Genomic DNA, 23,040 nt, shown 5'->3' on the forward strand with positions numbered 1-23,040 from the left:
CAGCGATCGTGGCCCACAACTCCCTACAAATCCCAGATGCTTTCAGACGTTCGGTTTAGAAAGTTATTGTACTAAGATGCTTGGTGGGCCCCACAGTGATGTTTTCAGAGAGATTCACCCCGTTCATTAGATTCCTGGCAAAATTTCAGTACGAAAGGAGTCTTTTTGGTCGATTTTTGGTGCGGTCCACTGTATCAAATCACCCCGTCATTCATCCTACGGTTTGCGGCGATCCACGTGTGTATGTGTGCATGAGGCAAAAAGGACGTCTTGGCTAGGGTCGTCCCCACCCCCTGGACACAATGGACAGTCCTGATCATCCAAATGGATGATGGGTGGGGCCTACTAAGATCAACTGGTGGACGTGGTGCATTTGCTGGACGCCTGCGCTAAAGGAGATGGGTCAAGCATTCATTGACCGGACCATTTGGTCTGGTGTGCATTCAGCGCATGTATGCACTGTGCACGCTCAAGTGCATGTGGGGTCTACTGTGATGTATATGCGTAATCTGCTCCGTCCATCCATTTTGTCACCTCTTTTAAGGCGTTGGAACCAAAATTGAGGCATATCTAGATATCAGGTGGGCCCCAAATTAGGGATATGGTACTGATCTGTCTGTTGGGCCACTTCCACATGGATCCAATGGTTAAAATTCAATGTGTACGGTTAATTTAGGATCCTCAGGGAAAATATAAAGTTTCAAGCCGAACGGATGGTGAGAACCCTGTGATCTTGCATTCTAGACGATTTTTAGGCCTCTTTAGTATGAATTGCTTGATTTTCTCAGATCTCTAGCATGTAAATTCTTCAATCTCAGTCCCTTGGGGTTTGTCCCTTGCCTTGGTGATTTCTGATCATTAAATCCATGCTTTTAGTACCATTTTTTCAATCCAAGCTCCTAAATTCACCTTGCAACACAAACATGATCAAAATAGGGCATTAAATAGTATCATGTTCATAAAATTAGGTAATAACTAAGGTCTAATATGCAATATTTGACCCTCAACAAAGCCCAAACCAAAAGTGAAATGGACAGCTTTTGAAAAAGAAAGTAAAACATATGAAGCAAGAGCTATGAATGCCATTTACTGTGCCGTTTCTGAAGGGGTATTCAACCAAATCAGTATGAGTAAAACCTCTAAAGAAGCATGCGATCTATTGGAAACCACTCATGAAGGATCAAGGTTGCAGTTCTTAACAACTCAGTTTGAACAGTTGAAAATGGAGGAAGATGAGACCTTCATGGAGTTCTTTGCAAAGCTAAATATCATATGCAACTCCATGGGTGGACATGGAGAAACGGTTCCCTAAAATCTGTAGGAAAATCCTTAGATCACATTCGGAATGGTTCAACTCTAAAGTAACCACCATAAAAGAATGTGGGAACATTGATGAGATAAAAGTAGAAGAACTAGTTGGTACTCTACAAACATTTGAATTACATCTTAAAACACCTATAAAATCCAAAAATAATGTTCTCAAAACCTCTAAAAACATGAATACAATAGAGGAAGAAGATATTGAGAACAAAGATGGAGATGAGGAGGTTGCCCTTCTAGCTAAAAAGTTTAAAAGATTCTTTAATAGGAACCGAGGGAGACCATACAATAATAAAGGATTTCAACTGGACCACAAGCGCCAAACTGGCAAAACCTTCAACAAGTCCAAAGAACTTCAATCTTACAACTGTAGAAAATATGGTCACATCTCTACGGAATGTTTTACAAAGAAGTCTAAAGGAAAAGCTATGGCAGTTACTTGGGATGATACTGACGACTCAAATTCAGATTCAAGTGAATCAGAAAGTGATGGAGATAAAAAATCATTAAAGATACTCATGGCCTCCGCCACTATAGTCATTCTCAAGAAATTGGAAGAGAAAGATGAACTTGATCTTAAGAGAATTAAAAATGGGAGAAGAATTGCTGCTATAAGTATAAATTTGTATAATCTGATCAAGAAAATTGAACTTTTGGAACTAAAAATTGAAAAGCTAAAAAGAGAAAACAAAGACTTAAAACTAGAAGTAAAAAATTCTAATTGTACAATGGAACTAACCCAAAAATTCTCTCAAAGCAATGAAAAGTTTAAAACAATTTTAGGCATGGGTAGAAACTCTAAAAATATGACAGGCCTAGGATATGAATCAAATTCCTCCCTTACCTCATCAAAAATGACAAATTCAACTACTCTAAACCAGAAAAATCAAGTCGAATTGTCATGCCATCATTGTGGAAAGATAGGACACTACAAATGGGAATGTCCTATATTTAGAAATCCTCATACTACTTCTAAAACAAATTTGAAGGATACATCCAAATCATTTGGAAGTTGCCCTAAGAAACATTCCTCTGGCTCAAAAAGGTTTGTTACCAGATGGGTAACACACAACAAATACATGTTCCCTAAAAATGAAGTGAATAATTTAGGCACCTGCAACATTCACTCCAAGTAAAACAATATGTTACCTTGACCCATATTTTGATACTTTTTGTAATGGTTCAGGTACTTTATAAGGGAGATGTTGAAAGTATAAGTGAGCGATAGAAATGTCTGAGGGTTGATTAATAACATTGGTCAAGAAGTAAATCACTGCCATATAGAATTGATTAACATTAAAAGACATGGATATGTAATGATATTCTTCTTCAAATCAATTTCATCTCTTGACTAATGATTTCATTATATATGGAGTTTGAGAATAATTCATTTCAGTAAAAAAGCCTTTATGATAAACATCTCTATATAAACTAGGTATCATGCATAATTTTTGAAATGATTCTGAAAAACATTATGTATGTTATGATACTCATTTTCAATCAGAGAAGGTTGATCTAGACCAAATATCTCATATACTATGAGTAAACTTACTAGGTTTACTATTAACCCCAGTGTAGAACATTGGAATGCTACAGTAGAGTCCTTGGTTACTTACAAGCAACCAAAGACTTAAGGCTATTCTACCCAGAGTTTCCTGCCATATTGGAAGGATATATCGATGCGAGCTGGATATCGAGTGTAGGGGACAACAAGTCTACTACAGGGTGGGTATTCACCCAAGGAGGTGTAGTTATATCTTAGGGATCCAATAAACAGACCTACATAACACACTCGAGTATGGAGTCTAAATTTATAACCTTAGCTGCCACGGCCAAAGAGGCTGAGTGGCTAAGCAATCTTTTATTAGAAATTCTTTTTTGTGTAAAGCATATACCGGCTGTGTCACTACATTGTGATAGTGAAGCCACATTAGGTAGAGCCTCTAGCAGCACTTATAATGGAAAGTCTAAACATATAAGTCTATGACATAATTATGTGAGACAATTGATTCGAGATGGAATCATTGCAATTTTCTATATGAAATCAAGTAATAACCTAGTTAATCCTTTTAGTAAACCTCTAACGAGAGAGATAGTAAAAGCAACATCTAGAGGGACGTGGTTGAAACTCTTTAACTAAAGTTCCACCAATGATGGTAACCCAACCTAAAATCAGAAAATCTCTAAATTCAGGTTAAATGGGTAAAAACAAGTTATTGATATGTAAAAAGTTTTCAACACTAAAATTATATACGACCTCATCCATAATAGATAAGTACTAAGCGTTACGAAAGAGGGTTGATTCTTAGAACTCTTAATAAAATCCAGTCTAAAGGATAAGTGTCTTAATAGTAAGAAAGATACTGGAAGGATTTCACCTATGTAGACGTAGAGATGGTGTAAGACTCGTATCCTAGTCTGTACTATTCCGTTAGGTTCCGCGGTCTTACCGGTCGAATTCTGGCAACCTTCACACCATATCCGACGTTTGCGCATGATCCTAAGCCGGGTCCCGCATACCGAAGTTGGCTCGAACTGAAACTTATATCATAACAACCGCGCCGTCGCCGCGGTTCTAACGCCGCGACTTGCGCACCGACCAGATACCCAGGCTAGAAGATGTCGATCTGCGTTTATTCTGAAAAAATACCGCGCGTTGCGAATCTCGAGTTAATCTTTACAATAAGTCCCATCAATTAACCATGAATGTATCCCTTATCCAAGTACAACCACCCCACTCCTCCTTTTTCCATAAGTCAAACCTCTCTCTCCCTCACCATCCCTCTTTTATCCATTTTTCAAACCAACCCATACTTCATTAATTACACCCACCACTTCATCCATCACTCTTAATATTCTCTTTCCCTCATTTACTCAAACACTCTCCTAAGCAACAATTTCATACGTCCAAGCTTCTCTCTCCCAAGCCAAGTGTGGCCCACTTTCCCCACCCCTCTCATCTCCACCATCCAAACCCCATCATCCACTGTCCAAGGCGAAGGCAAGGAGCTTAGGAGGCGAAGGGAGCAAGGAGGAGGCCTAGAGGTGGGTGATCCACCGTTAATTTTAAAAATTAGGGTCCACTTATTGTGGGACCTACTTGATGTATGTGTTGTATCAATGGAGGGCCCATAGTGGCGGGGTCCCTCCTCTCCATCACCATCTCTCTTGTCTCTTCCTCTCTCCTTCTCTCTCTCTTTCCATTATGATGGTGTGGATCCCAACAAAATGTGTTATATCTACTCCATCCATCAACATCAGACGGTGTGGCCCACCCTATTATAGGTGAAGATCCACACCATCCACTGTTGAAATGAATCCAATGCCCTTCTTGTTATATGTTATATTTTATATACTATATATGATATATAATATAATATATTATATATATATAATATAAGATATATAAATATTATATATGTATATAGGTGTAGGCAGGCCACATGTATGTGGAGCCCCACCATGACGCCTATGTTTGCACCATCCAGCATCCCTGGACGCTGGACATGGGTTGGCTAACATGGAGTGTATGTACTGACATGGGTGGGTACTAATAAAGCTTTAAAAAAAAGGTTGCTTTTGGGATAAGCTACCTATGTAGGCTCCACCTTGATGTATGGGGCCGATCCACGCCGTCCATTCCATTCTTCAGCTCATTTTAGGCGTTGAGCCAAAACATGAAGCTGATCCCATTTTCTGGCAGGCCATACCATGGGAAATAGCAGTATTACCATCGAAACGCACCTTGATCCTTCTATTCGCCAAAAACAGGCCGCATATTGGACTCATTTGGTTTTTTTTCAAAAAAAAAAACCAAAACAGCAGCAGCAACTGCTGCCGCTGACAGAAGGCGCAGGCAGCGCCTGCGCTGGCTGCTTGACGGACGGACCGGCTGGGCCTCATGGCTCCAGCTGTGGGCCCCACGTGATGCGTTTCGAACATCAACACCTTTCATTTGATGGGTCCCCTTTGTCCATGGGAAGACCCCAAAAATCAGCCGTAAACGGAACTTAGGTGGGCCATACCATCTAAAATCATGTGAAGACATGCCTAAAACATATAAAATCATTTGGTGGGGCCTACCTGAGTTTTGGATGTTGCTGAAACTTGGTCTGGGCCGTCAGCTAGGTGGGACACACATAATGGGTGGGCTGGATTTGTGAACCACATTTTGGTGGGCCCCACGCCCACCCCCAGGTCCAAGTGACCTTATAAACAGGTTGGACGGTAGATAAATATCACAGTGGGCTCCCTGCCCACGTCACCCAGTCAACAGATTAGGTGAAAAATAAATGTTACGGTGGGCCCCTCCCTGACCGTGTGACCTTATAAGCCGTGTGGATGGCAATAAACATTCCAGTGGGCCCCGGTTCATGTGACCTTATCAACTGGTTGAATGGAAATAAACATTACAGTGGCCCCATGGTCTGTATGACCTTATCCACAAATTAGATGGAAAATAAACATTTATGGTGGGCCCACACGGGACCCACTAATGTATGTTTTGTATCCACACCGTTCATTTATTTTATGGGGTCCACTCTATTTATATGCCCCAAATATGGGCCACCCTAGGCAAGCCCACCGTGATGAGTGTGTTGGACCCTCTGTCCTTCTAATTTTGCCAATCATGGGCTGCCATATGAGGTCCATGTGACTAGGCCTATTTTAATGTATTTGTGGCCCGATGTTGAGGCCCACTCTGATATATATGAGGCTCATGTGACTAAGCCTATTTTGGTGTATTTGTGGGCCGTCCATTAAGGCCCACTTTGATTTGTATAAGGCCATTTGTTGAGGCCCATCTCAATGTATTTGTGGCCGCCCACTAAGGCCCACTTGAGATATATGAGTCCATGGTTTGAGGCCCATGGGTCGAGACCCAATGGGATGTTCATGAGGCCCATCACAACGTGATTCTACCATGGTTCATGTGTTGACTATTGTAGTGGATTATGCCTTGGGAGCAATGATGGTTTGACGTCCACATTACATAGATAATGTTGGTTAAATGTCCGCATTATAACTCTCCCTAAGGCCCACTGATAGGCCCAAACTTGTAGTAAATAGGCCGTCTAGGCCCATCTCCGTTATACACAAAGCCCATCTCTTTATACACGTTTAGTATAGATCCATGATTCATGATCATTCGCATCATATGTATGCCTGATGTGAGGAGTGACCGATCATAGCATATGCCTTCGGGCGGACTGTTTATGGGCTCCCTGATAGGCGGAGTTGCCCCATATAAGTACATGGTACACACAGGACTATTGCATGACTGGTAGTGTGACTCATGCACTTGCATTTGTGTGATTGTAGTTACTGTATGCCCTAGCGACATCAGGGTCATAGCCTCCACAGACACATTGTGGATGGCAGGATTGGATACAAAAAATATTTGGTTCTAGCATACGGGCGTCATAGATGTCCCTGGGTGAAAATCCTTAAACCCGATGGTACCAGAGGATGACTCCAACGTCGAGTCCGAGTGGATACACGAGCGCATGAGGGCCGTATACCAGTAAGCCGCATCTCCCACTGTGTCGTGGTCGGTTGGAAAGGGGTGTGACCTTACTCGCCTGAGGGAGGGAGCAATTTCTAGGTTGAGTTTGATCAGCTTGAGGAATCGGTCCACTATTGACGAGCCGGGCCGATATTGGCAGGCGGATAGTGAGGTCTCTTCCACCCTCCCAGTTGTGCGTCCGGATAGGGGCGGCAAGCTGGCGTAGAGTGTACTTGACCCCGGTGATTATCCAGAATGAGAACTGTACTGATATATGATGAGTTGTATGAGGATTTGGATAAGGATTGGCATGCTTGAGTTGCATCTCGCATCGCATGGCCTTGATGTGGCTGATCGCATTCATGTTTTGCACCGCATGGCCTTGGTACGGCTGATTGCATTCATGTACTCATCACCATGATTCTGCATTACTCTGACCTTGCATTCTGAGCACGCTTATATTGCACACACACTTACACCACCCTCTAAGCTTTCTATAAGCTTATGCACGATAGATGCGTGCAGGTGATCTCAGGACACAGTCGTAGCCTCGTTAGAGTTGGAGCGTGCAGTCGAGCTTTTGGAGTTCCTGTTATTATCATCACCTTGTATTTTCCTTTTACACGCATTGTACTTAAAAGTTTTTTTTATCATAGTGGATTTTGTGATGGTGTTCTTGTGGTTATTATTCGTGGGTTATGCTTGGTTATGCTCATTACAAATTAAATTGATGATTAAAAATCCTCCTTATAGCATCTCAGGATCAGAACCTGGCGTTTGGGTCCCGGGAGCCGAGAATGGGGTACTACGGATGCTGTCGGCACTGAATTCGGCAATCGAAAATTTTGTGAGCCCGATTTCCTAGTTCGGGGCGTGACAAATGGTGTCGTCTCTCATAAGAGTTGAAGTTTCTCTCAGGATCGTTTATAAAATAGGACGAGCACATGGCCATTAATTGTGCCGAGCAAGATTATCGGAACTCTAATATACACAAAAGTGAATATGTGTGTAGTTTCTCTGGCTCTGTTATTTAGGAATAACTGGTTTAACACTGCGCTACTAGTAATTTCGATACAGCTTTGAGATACTTACACTAAGGAAAGATTTAAATCGAAAGATATCTTTCTTTATGCGTATAAGTTGTTTATATTCTGGTAGATATTTTTTTTTGAAACAATATATTTTAAAATCAAGTGGGGGATTGTTGTAAAAGGTTGATTAAAAAATATTTTTTAATATATATATATTAAAATATAAAAAGTTTTGCAAAAAACCCATTTTTTTCAATGTTTTAGGAATAATTCCGCATTGGAAAAGAGGAAGGAAAATAAAGGGTTTATATGAGAAAGGCGGAGTACCTTTATGTTTTACTTGCTTGGTCCATGGTGTATCGGGCTTGCATGTTCCAGTGCGAAGCACTTGAACACCTGCACGCATGCTTGCACTCAGGCATGGGCTCGGTCTCGGTCTAGGTCACAGGCATGGGCACGAGCTCGGGCTTGGGCTCGGGCTCGGTGGAGGGCGTGGGCATGTGAGGTAGTATGGTTGTAGAGGCACTAGTGGCACACTTTGCACTTCGCATGTACGCATCATGTCACAGCGGGTCACTCCTTCGTAACCTTATGCGAACCGGTGCGAGTCGCGGTAGAGGTCTGAATGAGACTCGTATGACTTATATAGAGGCTCGAAAAACTAGCCGTTGGAGTAAGGTGTAACTCCTCGTGCACATTAAGTTTAGCCATGTAGAAACTATTGCATGTGGCTAGCCCAATAGCTACAAACAATTAGCCAATGAGTCTAAACGGTCAATATGTGGCAATTGTTACACCACATGCACAATGATCAGAACCTGCCAATAACGGCTAGTTACTCACCAACAGCTAGAAACAGTCATGTGGATTAATGGCCCTGGACCAAAATGGTCAGCCATCCTAGCCTATATATACAGTGCTTGGATGGGTTTGCAAACCATCACAAACACACTCGAATTCATACTCATACAAACCAGTGCACTCCACCAAGACAGCAAGGTGCAAGGTTCATCTAAACCTTAGCCAGAAGAACTGAAGAACATACCAGTGCAGTGGTCTAAACATTTCCATTTCTCTTTTTCATTTTGGGATTTTTCATTTTATTATTTTCTAGAAATTTGTGCACATTAGTGGATCCTCGTATTTGCTGAACGTGGATCCACACCAGGCTTGTCGTATCCTAGAAGCTGTTTGCCTTGAACCTTTTAGCATTCTCAGTTTGATTGAGAAGGGGCAAATAACACTTTAAGGACATTGTTTTCATATGTGCTTCAGCCTGTCCTGATTATTTTTTGGTTTACCTATTTACAAAAAATATAATTTCTGTATTATTTGAACAACAAATAGTAGTAAACAAATAATAATGATTTTGTTATTCAAAAAAGCATTGAATTGCTTATGTAAATTTATGGACCCACCATGATGTATGTGTTTTATCCATGTCATTTGTTTAATTTGTCAGATCATTATAGGACATGCGAAGAAAAATAGATCCAAAACTTTTATGGCCCCAAGAAGTTTTCAATGGTAGGATCAATTCTCACTATTTTCTATAGTATGGTCCATACAGCTTTGGATCTATCTCATGTTTGTGTTAATGCCTTAAAATGATTTGAAAAAAAATGAATAGATGGAGTGTTAAAACATATACATCATGGTGGGGTCCACCTATTATAATATTGAGTTTTGCTCAATTTTCAATGCAAAATTTCCACTCTTAATCAGACAGCCGGCACTTGTAATGACTACTTATGTACCATCCAATAACATGGGCTCCACAGTCAAGGATATAAATAGTTAGATCATAAGTAATTTAAATTGTACTCTGATAATAACATCATCCGAGACCTCATTGGTTAACGTCACTGCTTCTGTCGTGCAAGTCGTGACACTTAAGGTGAGTGACTCAAGTTCTAGCTAGTTTTGTTGAGTTGAGTTGGCTACGACGTCGTATTGTAAATTATTTTTAAAATATATTGCCCATGTGGGTGTGCGTGTGTGTGCATGCATAGATGTGTCTATTCGCGTAGGTTTAAAGGGCTACATCATTTCCTTTATTTCAAACGATGTGCTTAATCTTGCAAGTCAAAAAGACTGCACCGTTTCACTTTTTGTTTTGAAAATTATTTATTTGGGTTCAATGGTCTTATGGGTTAGGTTTAAACTCAATAGTCACAACCTTTTTAAGGAGTTGTCTCTGTATTCTCAAGGTGTCAACTCAAAATTTATATAAACTTCTCCTTTTTCAGTTTTTATATAATAAGAAGGTAAGTGTTTACTTTAAAATTGTGGTTTAAGTATTTTTTAATTTAAGTTAAGAATGTGAATGCCTGAATGGTTCAAGCCAGTGTACAATGAGTGCAGCATTGGGACCAGGTGATAGTTGTATCTTGAAGGGCCATTGTTTAAAGAATCATGCTTGAGACGTGGTTTAGGAAGGCAAATTTGATTTCAAGACGAATGATTTCAGATCATGCTTTGATTTCTAAAAATCGATAAATTTTCCCATTTCCTCATTTAATTTTATTTAGTTTAAATAATTTACCGAATTCAAAATTCTAATTGACTAGTGGGTGTGACTTCAATAAAGCATAAGTAATTTAAACTTAAACTGCAACCTCTAGCAATAACTTTATCTAAGACCTCATTGGTTAAGGTTGTAACTTCTCCTGTTTACTAATGGGTGTGGCTTTGATGGATCACCAACATTGATGTATGTGCTTTATCTCATTTTAACATATGAATTCAGAAAATGGAGTATATCTAAATCTTAGATGGACCACACACAACAGGAAAAAGTGGTGATTGTCATTGACCATTAAAAACTTCTTTTGCAATATCATGTTGCCCTTTCCTCTAGGTATTTGTGACCTTATAATAGGTTGGATGGCAAATAAACATTCAGGTGGCCTCCAAAAGACTTTTAACAGTAATTATTCAATCACCACTGCTTCCTATGGTGTGGTCCACCTAAGATTTGGATATACACTAGTTTTGGTATCAACCCCTAAAATGATATGTAAAAATGGATGAACGACATGGATGTAACTTACATACATCATGGTGGGCCCCACAGTCAGGGATCCACTATAGACGTGCCCTTGACTAGACGAGTCAGCTAATATTAGAAGGGATTTTGACCGTATTGGCTTCAAAGTTTGGTCAAATTACCGTGGGAGCTACGACGTTCTAGATATCCCAAGAGTGGCCTTCTAACATCTTTTAGATATTGTTTTGGACGAAAATGCCTCTATCCTTGGTTCATAAGTCGTATGGTGCAGAAGTGAAACACAAGTTAGCTTCTGTTTCAACCTTAGAGAAAGTGACGAATTGGCTACTCCCCCTGCCACTAGCCAATGGCTGGTGCTCAGCGGTCTGTGGGCCTCACCACCATGTATATGTTTCATCCATGTCGTCCATATATTTTTGCAGATCGTTTTATGGTATGAGTCCAAAAACGAGGTATATCCCAATCTCAGGCGGACCACATTATAAGAAACAGTGTTGAATGAGTGTCCTAGGCCTTTAAAAACTTTTTGGGGGCCATAAAAGTTCCGGATCAAGCTGATCTTTGTTTCTTCCCTTCATCTATGTTTGTACGACCTAATCAATAGATTGGATATCAAATAAATAATATTGTGGGCCTTAGGAGGATTTTAATGGTGGAAATCCAATCACTACTGTTTTCCTGTGTTGTGGTCCACCTTAGATTTATATCCCTCTCATTTTTAAGATGAAGCCCTAAAATGATCTATAAAAATAGATGAACGGAATGGATGAAACACATCCATCATGGTTGGGCCCATAGAGCACCGAACATCAGCCCCATGGCGTGGATGAAAGCATTTATGAGCTTGGGAAGGGCCAAATGTCACATTCATTCACATTTTACACACCTTCTTCTTCTTCTTCTTCTTTCATTTTCTTAAAAAAGTGAAGATCCAAGGACCAACTGCCAGAGAGGGACATTGTTTCTCCTTGTCATTTCTCTTGTTTAAAAGCCTCTTCCACTACGAGGTTGGTATTTTATTTTACTGTAGGCATTTACTAAGGTAAAGGAAGATCAGAGTCAGGAAGATGAGGGTTCTGATTGTATGTGAATGGAGCTTACTGTAGGGCACACCTTGATCAAACATCCACCATTTATAGTAGAAAACCACGACTTCATGTTTTCAAACCTCAACCACTGACAGTGACAACCACGACCATTTAATGATGCTCAAAACCACGACCCAAACGAAGAGTCGTGGTTCACATGTACATTGGATCTTGGTTGTCATGTTATAAAGATCGTGCTTTTCACATGCACATGAGTTGTTGTTATCATGTTACATGGGTCGTAGTTGGTAGATGATATGGGTCCTAGTTGTCATGGCAGATGGGTCGTGGTTGTCATGTTATAAGATTTGTGCCTTTCACTGTCCTATGCAAGGCCCAACTCGTTTGACTCATAACCTTGTATCGTGGTTGTCAGGTTATATGGGTCGTTATTGTGACGATATATGGATCGTGGCTGCCAGTTGTTATGGACCATGGTTGTTATGTAATATGGGTCATGGTTGTCAGCTGTTATGGGTCGTGCTTGTCATAGAATATGGATCGTGGTCGACAACCACGATCTACACTGGATACAACAACAATCCATTGTTCTTCAATACTATGACCCAACATGTATGACAACCACGATCCATTGTGCATTTGAACCACGCCCCATTTTCCTTGACAACCAGGACCATTTGTGCTTTATAACCACGACCCTTCGTACTGGCCTCGATTCATGGTCCTACCTCTCAAATATTTTGAAGGTGGCCTTCTGACAACCTTTATAAAATGTTTCGGACGAAAATATCCCTTGTCCTTGGATCAGTAGTTGTACGTTTTCAAAGTGCAAAAGAAGTTATCTGTTTTGAACAATCCTGAGAATGTGATGTGGACTGAGGCCTTTTTAAGCAATGGATCGTGGTTTCATCTAGAGTGGGTCGTGTTCGATAAGCACAATCCAACGTGGATGACAACCATGATCCAATATGCATTTGAACCAGGAGATCATAGGACAGGGTCGTGGTTGACATACACACTGGGTGGTGGTTCTCAACCATGATTTATTATGGATGATAAGCACGGCCAATTGTTCGTTATATCCACGACCCTTCTAGTAGATCGTGGTTGTCATTCACACCGGTCCCACGAACCACAATGGATGAAAACCACCACCCTTTGTTCATGATAACTATGACCCTTCAAGTGCTTCGTGGTTGTCATCCATAGTGGTCTTGGTTATTACGAACAATTGATCCTTGTTGCCTTCCTGTCATCCACAACGGGTCGTGGTTCACCAACCACGACCCATTTTGGTTGAAAACCACGACCCTTTGAGTGATTCGTGGTTGTCGTCCACCAGAACCCAATGTGGATGACAACCACAATCCAATGTGGATGATAACCACGATCCTTTACAGATGACAACCAGTATCCTTCATTTCTGATAACTTGTACCCATTCATTTTTTTTTATTATTTTTTTTACAAATTAACCAATATTAGAAGAGTATGGGTTGTAGGCCTATATTATGCTATTATGATGGAGAGAGTATATATGACAAGGGAATGTTTTCCTACATATGTGGAGACTCAAAAGGATTTATTGTGAGTGATGATATTACATATCGGCAGCTCCTAGATAAAATGCATCAGATTATAAATACTGCATCGGATGAATTCGATTTGATAATTAAAGCTGTGTACAGTGATGCACTATATGGATTCCTCCGTCCACATAAAATCAAAGACGATGAAGATCTCGAAGCATATATGTTATTCTGTGGATAGACTCCTTCAAAACAAATACCATTGTATGTAGATAAAGTGAGGCGTGGTCCTCTCGTTGAAGATAATAATATACATTATAATTTACATTTGAAACTATCATCTATTGATTTGCAGCCTTCAAGCAATGATCAAATTATCGATGATTTCGATATACCTAGCCCTTCAAGTAATGATAGATATAACGATCGAAGACTCAACGATTGTGATACATGCGGCCCTTCATGTAACGATACACATAATGATCTAGGGAATGATGGCTGTGTTGTACCTGGCCCATTAAGTAATGATAGATATTATAATCGAGGACTCGACACTTGTGATATATGCGGCCCTTCAAGTAATGATCAATTCCAAGGAACTGCTGACTACTGCAATCTCCAAATCTCATCTGTTAATGATGAGTCTTTTGATCCATTCCTGCAGGTCAATCCGCAGCCTATAAACTTAAATTTACCCATATCAGTGTTTGAAGAAAATGAAGATATTTCTATATCATTGTATACTGTTTTCGCTCCATTTGATAAAGCTTTTGTCAATTCAAATCATTAAGGATATCTAGAATTTGTGGAAGATCCAATCAAAATATCTGTCGGGCAAGTGTTCAAGGACAATAGCTGATTACAATATTTTCTATGTACATATGCAATGAGCCACAAATTTCAGTATAAGGTCATGGAGTCTAACAAGTTGAGATATACGATTGGGTGCATTATAGAAAATTGTAGTTGGAGGATGCATGTTTCAAAGTTGGACGGCATGGGGATGTTAAAGATAAAGACTTACAACTCGAAGCATACATGTAGCATGTTGTTTAAGGCAATAAGATACCTTGACTCAACGATCGTAGATGACGGTTGTGATCTAGTAACGTCGAAGAGGAAAGGAAGAGATCATCGTCAAGCTACCAGTTTAATTAGTAGTGAATTTGGCGTTAGTCGTATGAGTTTGGGACTGACTTGCATGGCAAAAGAAATTCAATATTGAATGAGTGAGATGTACGGGGTTGAGATCAGCTACAAGAAAGCATGAAGAGGTAAAGAGATTGCAATAGAACAAGTCTTGGGATCTTTTGAGGGTTCTTATAATGAGCTTCCGACTTATCTTCACGAGTTGAGAAATACTAATTTAGGGACTGTGACGGAGTTATAGGTGAATGACAAAACAAATAGCTTTGAAAGACGCTTTATTGCAATTGGACAGTGCATCAGAAGCCTACATTTGCATGTTCGGAGGATCTTGTGTATTGATACGGTACATTTGACAGGAAGGTACAAGGGTGTTCTTTTCATGACTACTGTATTGGATGGAAATAATCACATCCTCCCCATGGCATATGGGATCGGAGAATCCGAGAACAATATTAGCTGGAGGTGGTTCCTTGAGAATTTATCCAAAGCAATTGGGTTCTTTCAAGACTAGTTATAGTGTGAGATCGTCACAAAGGGTTGGCTAGTGAAGTCCCTAACATTTTCCCATATGCGATCCATGGATATTGTGCTCATCATATTCTTGAAAACATGAAGAAGGCGTGTTCAGATGATTCTGTGAGGGAATACTTCTGGAGTGCTGTTAAGACATACTGAACATCTATGTTTTGGAAGATGATGCGATGCATTCAAATAATGAATCCCACAGCATATCAGCTCCTTAATGGTATAGAAAAGGAAAGATGGGCATCCATTTTCTTTCTTGGCATGAAGAATAACATTGTAACAACCAACATCATTAAAATTATGAATGCATTATTCGTAAAAGCACGAGAGTACTTCATCACGAAATTTCTTGAATCAATAAGGAGTAAAATCCAAGACTTCTTCCTCCGCCAACAAGATGAGGCCTCTGCTTGTAAAGGAATTTTGACTCATTGGGCAGAAAAAAGATTAACCGAACTATTGGGTTATTGATACCGATTATGAGTATGTGACAGTATAGCATCATGATACATGCTCATACGCATCATCTGTATATTTGTTATGAGATGTAGCTGATCATTGCATATGTCATTGAGCGTGTTGTTATGAGAGTCCCTGATAGGCGGAGGTTATCTCACATGAATGCACGGTATGCGCAGGATTGATGCATGACTGGATTATATGACTCATACATCTTGCATTATGATTACTGTACGCTTTAGCGACATTAGGGCCGTAGCCTCCACAGGCATATCATGGATGGCCAGACGGGACACCGAAAATTTATTCTAGCATCGGGCTGCCATAGATGGCCTTGGGTGAAAATCCCTAAACCCTCTTGGTACCAGAGGACGCCCCAACGTCGAGACCGAGTGGATACATGAGCGCCCTAGTGCTAAATACCAGGAGGCCGCGTCTGCTACTGTGTCGTGGTCGGTTAGGAGAGGGTGTGGCCTTACTCGACTGAGAGCAGGGGGTATTGCTAGGCTGAGTTTGACCAGCTCATGAATGGGTCGACTATCGACGTGCCGAATAGGTATTGACAGACTATTGGCCAGGAGGATAGTGAGGTTTCTTACGCTCACTTGGACTATGCAGCTAGGAGAGCGGCAGTGCCATTTGGAGTGTACTAAACCCCGGTGATGATCCCAGAGATGAACTGTACTAATATATAGACTTATTGATTAGGAGTTATATACTCATTCATTCATTCATTCACTATCCACTCGGGCTGGTGGTGTGCAACTATTTGTTACATATACATTCACAATGGCCAAGATTTCGGTTGGGATGCGCGACTAACTTGAGATTAGGAGTTTACCACATTGAGACTGACTATCCAAATTAGGTATGGGACTAGTTTGGATAGAAGTCCCTTGTGATGGGCCCCATAGCCTGCGATACTACGTACTATCATCTCGACTTTACACTCTAGCATGGTAACTCCATTCGCACTATATATTGCATTATATCTGCGGCATATGGCAATTTGGGTTATTGCGTTTCTGCATTTATATGGTCTAGGTACGGCTGATGCTATTTGTGTTACTCATCAGGTATGTATATTGCATTACATCCTCTGCATCTGATATTTGGTGCTCTATGACTCCTCATTTGCATAGTTGATTCGTATTGCATATTCTAATATTGTATAACTTATGGACTTATCAATATTTCCAATTACTCTGTTATCTTATGATTTGTGATCTTGTCAGTATTTCTGTTTACTCTAATAATTCTTAATCATGTCGGTATTTCTACTTACTCTAATAATTCATGATCTTGTCAGTATTTCTGCTTACTCTAATAATTCATTATCTTGTCAGTATTTTTTCTTATTCCGACATTGTACGATTTATGGATGACCAGTATTTTCGTTATTGTATGACTATGGCATTGTATTGAATATTTGACACTTACCTTGTGCACACACTTACACCACCCTCTAAGTTTTCTATAAGCTTATGCACAATAGATGCATACAGGTGATGTTAGGTTGTAGCAGTGTTGAGCTTAGAGCGTACAGTGGTCTTCTGGAGATTGATTTTCGATTTATGTATTTCCTTTTTAGCATTATACTGAAATAATTATATTAGTGAATATGTGATGATGATGTTACCTTTTCGAATTGAGTAATCTTGTGGTTATGCTTATTATTAGTTAAATGTATAAAAAAAATCCTCTTTGTAGGATCCCAGAATCAGAATCTAGCATATGGATGCTAGGAATCGAGAATGGGGTACTACGGAGGCTGTTGGCACCGGATTCGGCGAACGGGATTCCTGTGAATCCGATTTTTGAGTTTGGACCGTGACAATGTCCACCACAACCCATGCAACACGACAATCACGACCCATATAACATGACAACTACAAACCCTTAACAACTGACAACTACGATCAATGCTTGACGACAACCACGACCCATATAACACGACAACCATGACTCATATATCATTACATTCAGGGTCTATGTATCATGACAAAAACAACCTATATGACATTACAACCATGACCCATATATAATGACAATCACGACCCATGTTATATCATTACATTCAGAGTCCATGTATCATGACAACCACGACCTATACAACATTACAACCATGACCCATATATAATGACAATCACGACCCATGTAGCATGTCAAACACGACCCAATGTGGATGATAATCAGGAACCGTTGTCCATTTGAACCACGACCCAAAGAGAAAATCATGTACTTAACAACGAGTCGTGGTTATCATGATATGTGGATCGTGGTTGTCATGTTATATGGGTCGTGGTTTCACATAGGATTGTGGTTGTCAACGACGACCTAACTATGAACCATGACCCATGACATCTGACAATCACGACCCTTCTAACATGAAAACCACGACTCATATAACATGACATCCACAACCCATAACCACTGGAACCCAGGAACCATATTCCATGACAGCCACGAAGCATATTCCGTGACAACCACGACCCATGTTCAGTGGGCCATGTTCAAGGCCCAGCCCTTTGGCTCACAACTTTGTACCGTGGTTGTTATGTTATGTGGGTTGTGATTTTAATGTGTGATGGGTACTAGTTTTTAGTTATTATGGGTCGTGGTTTTCATCGTATGTGGATCGCTGTAGTCATGTTATATGGATCGTGGTATTCAAATTTTATGGACCAATATGCCCTTGACATGTAAAAAGAGGTAATGATGAAAAGGTAAGGTCGGCGTAGGATTTCTTATGTTATGCTCGTATGTCTCGTATGACTATGGTTATCTCTTGGTTGTGGGACAAATTTGATGTAAATTATCAATCTACATTGATTATTAGTTGTTTGTGTATGTCTTAATCTTTATCCAAAAATATCAACATTACTTACAGATGAAGTTGACCACACTGAAATAAATAGTTATGAAGTGTGAGAACTATGTGGGTCATACACCCTTCTGATAAACATTATTTTTATGTTATGCCTTTATATACGTATATTACATATAATGATCAGGTTAGATGACACTTACAGATCACTCTGAGCCCCACATATCTTAGTTTGTACTGAAATAATATGTCGCATGTATGTACGTTAAAAATGGCGAGAAAAGGGAGAAAGGTTCGCGTACGATTCCCAACGCGTAAGACCAATCATCCATCAGCTTGTTCTAGTCTATAGGCCCATCATAAATCAGATCTAATCTGTTAGAATTGTTCAAGGCTGATGGATTCCTTAGAAATGTTTAATACTGACACCGTATCGAGCCATCAATGGCCCACACTGAGTAAAAAGGCAAATTGTTTGCTTTTACGAAACCTATTGGTTTAAACTGTTGTGGTCCACCGGATTTGAATATTTTGATAATTATTTAGGCAATTATGTTCCTTAATTTTACAAATAGAATGGACGAAGCTGATCAGACAAAAATGCAAATTGATGTGACTTAGAAACGTCAGAAGTTGGAAGATATATAAATGTAAAGCAACCGCTTGTCCCCATACGGAACACCGACCTCATTAGGAAGCTTCTTCTCTGGGACCCCCTTCCCTTTAAGTTTTCCTGGTTTTGAATCTTCTTCCCTGGACCCCTCCATCGCCACTCAGCGAGTACATCTACAGGTTCAGTCCAGCTCAGTCCAAATAAATGGCAAAGCAAGGTATGTGTTTTGCTAAACTTTATTATCAGTGTTTAAAGAGAGGTCGTGTTTTGTATGAAAGCATGGTGGAGGTTTACATTCACAATGTTCCATGGTTAATATGCACAAAGGAACCCGGTTAACATGTACAATCGATCGTGGTTATAAAAAAAATGGTTGTGGTTGATAGGCATAGTGGATCATATTTAACAACTTAAAAATAGGGGTCGTGGATTTGATCGTGGTTGGTATGCCCAATGGATCGTAGTTGATAGGCATGGTGGATCGTGAATCATATGTTATGTGGTCATCACTGTCAACCATGACCTAACATAGATGAAAACAATGATCTGTATAACATGACAACCACGATCGTGGTTGTGATTGTGGTTGATATACCTAATGGATCGTGGATCACATATTATGTGGGTCGTGACTGTCAATCATGATCCAATGGTGATGACAACCACAATATGTATAACATGACAACCATGATCGTGGATGCGATCGTGGTTGGTATGCCCAATGGATCATGGTTAACATGCACGGTGGATCGTGGATCATATGTTATGTGGTTATGATTGTCAACCACATCCTAACATAGATGACAACAACAATCTGTATAACATGACAACCACGATCGTGGTTGTTATCGTGGTTGATATGCCCAGTGGATCGCGGATCACATGTTATGTGGGTCGTGACTGTCAACCATGACCCAACGGCGATGACAACTACGATACGTATAACATGATAACCACGATCGTGGATGCGATAGGGGTTGGTATGCCTAATGGATCGTGGTTGACAGGCACATTGGATCATGGATCATATGTAATGTGGTTGTGACTGTCAACCATGACCCAACTAGCATGACAACCATGACCCATATAGCATGACAACCTCGATCCTTTATATCTCATGATAACTACAACCCTTTGTGGATTACAACCACGATTGACTATGTACTACAATTACGACCCTTGCTAAATTTCAAGTCCAAAATTTGTAAGACCATCTTATTATTGATGAACAATCGATGACCATATTGGAATGCAGGTCAAAACAAGGCAAAGATGACAACATGCTTAGACTTTGAAAAGGCACAGGTCTCTCTAAAGTGCTCCATCAATTTTTTGAAGGAGTACATGATTGAAGATATGGAAAAGAATTCTGATAGAAAGAAATTATTTAGGGATAGCTGTTTTGGATTTTTGCTTGACTTTCCACTGACTGGGTGGATGGCACACACTCAGATCATTAATTGCCTAATGCAGAGGCATATTGGTGATCTGAAATTCGATGTCCAGGGCACCATGATAAAATTTACTGAGCTCGATTTTGCGTTAATAATGGGTCTTAAGTTTGGACCAGTTAGGGTAGATGGTGGTGGTTGTGCCAAGGCCCAAATATTAGAGGTAGGAAAAGGTATTAGGGAGACATATCTAAGACTAGTTAGTATGAGTAAACAACAATTGAAAGAAGTCTATCTGTTAATTGGGGCCTGATTAAGATTTTGTGGGACTGGTTCCACCAGTTCCACGATTATTCACGGTTAGGATGGAGGATATCTGAACGTATCTCTAATCGAGCCATGATTAGATACAACAAGGCCTTGAAAATGATTTTTGATATATGGAAATTGTAGTGGCTATGCTAACAAGAGATCTGAAAGCGGTTTTGTGAACGCTAGGAAGTCAGCGCCCATGCTAGTTTCAGTGATTTGGTGAATGACATGGGGCGATCGGGCTGATTTGGATTGCGATGTGATAGTCCTAGAGTTGCCACTAGCCACTTGATTTAAAATTCCACAGTCGGCTAGAACCTGCAGAATATGCAAGGCCAGAGAATTCGAGGACCCTCTTGCCTTAAGTAGACTCCTGATCTGCAGTTTGAGATTTTAAGTAAGGGACCTCGGTTACAGAAAGGGAAGGTGTTAGGCACCCTTTCTGCCCGTATAAATGCACGGTCTCTACTTCGTGTGATAAAATAGTCTTATGGGATATGATGATAATATTGAAATAAGACTAGGCGGACCCGAATTTCTGATATGGCAAGATTCGGAATTTCGGCAAGCCATAGAGCATATGTCTGGGGAATGTTTAGAAGAGTTTTGAACAGATATGATAATGATGAATGTTATTAAAAGCGGTGTAGGCTACCATGAGTTTCTAATGTGATAGGATCCAGAGTTCTGGCAAGTCACAAAGCATACATTCAATGGTAATCTAGAGGAGCAGGGGGGTTGAGAAGGGAAATAATGATGCGATATGAAATATGAATGCTAATGATGATTGCATGATCTTTGGCTTGCATTTGAAATGACTTAGATGTTTGGATGAACCATGGTTTGGAATGATTGACCCAAATGGGATTGTAAGAGCTGAGGATGGCTTGGGGGAGGTTAGGGGAAGGCTAAAAGATGAGACTTGAGGACTCAAGCACTCCCTCTCACTCTCACTCACTTTCTCTCACTCTTACTCTCCTCTTGATATTGATATGCTTCTTGAATTTTTCTTGGTGTGTGAAATGAAGAGAGGTAAAGGCTATTTATAGCCTTTTGGGATGACATTTTGATAATTCTAGGATATTTAGAGGGTAAATGCTAATGTGGCAGCTTATGATTGGTTAAGGGAAGGGTAATGCCACATGGCATGCTTCTATAGGCTCTTGCACTTTGGTAGGATGGTAAATAAGGTGAAAAGTTGGAGGTAATTCTATAGGAGAGTTGACTTTTGGAGGGGAGACAGCTGTGTGCTCAAAAGAGACACCTGTCGAGAGAGGGCGGTAATCGGATTGCCGCCGGCCGTAGTCAGACTACCGCTCGGACATGGTTGCTTATGTGGTTTGGACTGGTGGGCCTATTTCGGGCCATAAGATCGGCTTGAATCCTTTTTTTAGCTGTTTAGCTCAAAATGGCTGGAAAATGGATAGACTTTTGGGCACGCTCTACTTCGGATGCTGGCTTGAATTAGGGTTTATGGTAATGTAATGGTTCAGGTTTAGTTAGGGTTTGGACCAAGTTTGGGGAATGACTGTGGTTAAGGTCTCGGTTTAGCTCCTAAGGGTCATCCATGTTATCAAATTGTTATCCTGGGTAGGGTGTCTATAAGTTTCAGCTTTATGGAAAATCTCTTGTGGGAAGACCATATAAAAGTAGATGTGATCCTGAACTAATAAGGAAACCTAACAGCAATTCTACTGGATTCAGAAGCTATAAAAGGAAAATGTGATGAAAAGCTCGAGGCCTATACCAAACACAATTTGTCTATATAATCTTTACATTTACCTTTCTTAGTGTAACTTAGCTAGTCATAGCTTAGATCATTATTGGCCAATGTCGCTGCTATAGTACCGTAGGAGTAGAGTAAATGTCTGCAACCTTCCGTTACCAGATTCCGATCAACTGAGTTTTGACTGAAAAGATCAAACACCCTTATCACATTTTACTAGCCATCTGCCTAAATTCTCTATTCATATGGACGAGTTTGGTATTTATCTTTCATTTTTTTTATTCTCTGATTTATTTGATGCTCTATTGATTGTAATGAGTACTATTTATGAATCAATAAAATCAATATTATTTTAGTCTCTCTTTCTATTTTATTTATCAATATGTACTCTGAAAAATATATTGTCTATAATTACTGGTGAAAGAATAAGTCCTTAAGACACAAGGCAAAAAGAATCCATTAGGAATAACTAATCCCTTTCCATTTACAAATCGCCTGAGCACTGTTACAATTGATGGCTGATGAGGACAATTGGATCCTTGATTCAAGTCTAAATCAGTCCCTCTCGGGGGGGTGGCGTTCAATCAAACATTG

This window comes from Magnolia sinica, chromosome 19 (genome assembly GCF_029962835.1).
Source record: "Magnolia sinica isolate HGM2019 chromosome 19, MsV1, whole genome shotgun sequence".
NCBI lineage: Eukaryota > Viridiplantae > Streptophyta > Magnoliopsida > Magnoliales > Magnoliaceae > Magnolia > Magnolia sinica.